Genomic DNA, 3841 nt, shown 5'->3' with positions numbered 1-3841 from the left:
CACATACTGGTGAAGCTATACAAGATTTTTCAATGCTTCATAAAAGAAAGTATGGTTCAATACTTATTGTTCTTATATACTGACAAAGTTCCAAGTCTTCATGACTAACCAAGGTACCAAGTAGCACATCTGTTTGATACACCAAAGGTCCCAGTAGTTCAGGTCTCCCATCTCAGACATGCACCATACATATAAACAATTGTATAAATTCAGGCCTATCTATAAAAAGTATTTGGATTAACACTCAACTCGCACATGGTACTATAAATATACTCCCTATACACCTGTTAATTCAATACTTTTTACAAAGCTGATACAATATGAATTTTTTTTCCCTTGGTGTCGCGTTTATCATCATCATCAAACTCTATCCTAGTTCTTTTTTTATAAAAGTTCTTTTAAATCTTCTGCATGTCTAATTGATACTTTCTTTGTTTCTAAGTGTAAGGTCTTGTATTTATTTCCACCTGCAAAATATATTATCCTATACGGACCTAATTACCTCATTAAAATTTATCACGAGTTATATGTAATTTGACCATAACTAAATCTATTTGTAATTCTATTTTATGTGCTATTTTGTGTTGTTTTTTCATCTCTTGTGTATACTCTTTCGTGTTTTCCCTAACTCCATGAAGTATAGCTCGAAATGTATGTATCCTATTTGAGATGTAATCATCTACATTATACACAGGTTTTTGTTCTGCAATCAAAATTTCATATGGGAGAATTTTGTCTTCCCCAAAAATAATAAATGGGGTGTTTCTCCCGTAGCAGTATTAATTTAGTTGTTTAGGGTACATTTAACACAAGGAACCCTAATATCTCAAGTTATACTATATTGGATTATCAAACCTCTAAGACATATCATATTTTTTCTTTATTTAACCTCTCTACAATTCCATTACTCTGAGGTTGATTTACTTTATGAATCTTAAATAACCTACATAATTCTTCCAAGATTTTGTTAAATTCAGTACCATTGTCTGAAACTAAGACCTTAGGTGTAGTGATATTACAGATTATGTGATCATAGATAGCTGAAGCAATTGTTTCAGTTCTCTTATTTTGAATGGGCTGTAAAATACAAAATATTGAAAGATAATCAATTGCAACAAATACATATTTATATCCATTTTTAGGCATAGGTAACTCCATTGTATCTATGTGCACTCTTTCCCAGTGTTTCTGCGATATGAAATATGATAACATAGGAGCAGGTTTAGGTGTGTTTCCTTTCATTTTAACACATTTCCAACAAATTTCTATATGATTATGTATACATATCTTTCTTCATATCTAGCCAAAAGTATTTAAGTTGTGCTTGTCTATAAGCTCTATACTTTTCTGTGTGTAAACTTCAATTGTTAGGTTCCATGCCTCTTCCTTCTCTTAAGTATGTTTCTATCAATGCTTCGGTCACGATATATTAAAGTTTCTTGATGGGGTGAATCAAACTGAGATATCGATTTCTAAACTTCTTTCCCCTCAGTGAACACACTTGGTTCAATCTACACCAAGGGACTCCCACTTGGGATCCTTGTACATCCGACGTCACAGTTTAAGTCATCCAATAACTTTGAACGTTACAAATATGTGCCACCCTCTAAGCGCGTGACTTTACCTCCGTGCACCAATAGTTTCTCTCTTCCTCCACACTTTTCACCAATCAGAAAGACTGTTATACTGTATCAAGCAATACTGTTTACGCAAGAACTCTGTCACAAGCTGGACGTGGCTTAAATGTTTACAGTTCGTCATATCATCACTTTTATCGATACCCTAGCCTATGTTTACAAAACACCAGACGGCAAGCGAGAATATGCAACTCTGCACTTCCTATCGGCTATTGTTTCAAAGCATCCGAGTAAAATTTACATTCCTTTCCACCTACCCCTCTATCTACCTAAATGTCTACCTCTATCTACCGGCCTCTTACATTGATCACTATCGTGAAGTAACTTTAATACCTCTTGTACAAGAGTTTGTGGAATTACCAACTGATTCACTGAGCCCCTAGAAATATCTTTCCCACTTACAAATGTTTTTCTATACAAAAATCTATTAGTCAAATAAATTTCCCCTATCTTATACCCTTTTGGTAGTTTTGGAAGATTACCTCTTGGGTTCATCAAATACTGGAATAGTTTTTTCCCAAGTCTTATCTTTTCTTTGTTTCCTTATTATTGTGTCCTCGTCTAATATTACTAGCTCATCTATACCACAGATGTAATTCATCAACACTCTCTTTCGTTGGCTAATATTTCTAGATAGTGCATCTCATGCAACATTCTTTATACCTGGAATATATTCAAACTTAACCTCATATCACTAAAGTGTAGTAAACCACCTAGCTAGTCTGCCCCTAAGGTTCATATGCTTAGATAAATTTGAATCAGTCCACACTCTGATTAGATATCCCAGTATCATATATCTAAAACATTCTAACGAATATATTACTGCTAAAATTTCTCTTTCTGTTATGGAATATTTTCTCTCTGAACTATTACAAAGTCTAGATGTGTAAGCTATTGGTTTCAACGCTCTATTTCTCTCTTGCATCAGTATGCCTCCTAACCTTATGTCATATGAATTAGTACAAATAATGACCTCGTTATAATAATCAGGAAATATGAGAACTGGAGAACTAGTAAGTTTATCTTTCAACTTGTCAAAAGCTTGCTGGTGTGCAGATCCCCACATGAACTTTGAATCTTTTCTCAACAAAGAACTTAATGCAGGGGTTCTCATTAGGGGTAAAATTTACCCCCAGGGGGGAATTTTGGGATTTCTGGGGGTGATTTGTGACCACAGTCAGCTTACGGGGTGAGGAAAGCAATTATAGGTTTTGGCCTATCTGGCCTGTCATCTGGGCTGGATTTATACTAATTTGAGAAAAATATATACTAATTTGGACAAAATAAAAGGGTTTTTAGTAATATTTGCATATTATTTAGAATGCTCCTTTTGAAACAGACAATCTTGGAAAGGAGGGGGGGAATGACATTCTGACAAATGGTGAAACGGGTGAATGGGCCAAGTAAAGCTGAGAACCCCTGACTTAATAGATATGCTATGTCTGCATATCCCTGGATAAATTTTATATATCCTGTTAATCCCAAGAAACTTTTTAACTTTTTCTATATTGTTTGGAACTGGATAATTCTTTACTGCTTCTACATTTGAATTTACTGTACTAAGTCCATGCCTGCATATTTTATGTCCCAAATAAATAACACTGTCCCACAAAAACTTAAAATGTTCAAGTTTTACTTTTAATCCTGCTTCAACTAGTCTTGAGAATACCAAATCTAATTTCTTTAAATGCTCAACTGGTGTTTGGGAAACTATTAAAGTATCATCTAAAAATAGACTAGCAATGTTTCCTAAAAATCCATCTAGAACTGTATTAATTAATATCATGTAAGTTAATGGACTATTACATAACCCGTATGGCATTCGTTTGAATGCATAGTGTTCCGTTGTGTAGATTAGGCTGTGAATTCTCGTCAGTCTTCATACAACTGGATCTGCCAGAAAGCAGACTTGAAATCTATAGTGCTAAAATATCTATGTTCGGTTACCAAACTCATAAGAATGTCTCCTATTACCGGTAATGGAAATCTGTCGGGTACAGTCTGCTTATTCAGTTTCCTATAATCAATAACTGGACGCATGGCACCATTTGATTTTGGCACCAGAATTAAATAAAATATCATTAATTTTTACTATGTTCCATAGTATCATTTGACAACATTTCAGTGGTCAATTTATCAACAATGACTAGTTTGGAATGTGGTAATATGTAGGCAGGTATATAAATAGCTTGAGTCCCTGGTTT

This window comes from Oratosquilla oratoria, chromosome 38 (assembly GCF_046742065.1).
Source record: "Oratosquilla oratoria isolate Oo_2021 chromosome 38, ASM4674206v1, whole genome shotgun sequence".
In the NCBI taxonomy this organism is placed as follows: domain Eukaryota; kingdom Metazoa; phylum Arthropoda; class Malacostraca; order Stomatopoda; family Squillidae; genus Oratosquilla; species Oratosquilla oratoria.
The sequence above is the reverse complement of the archived record's forward strand: the minus strand, read 5'-3'. Positions refer to the sequence as shown.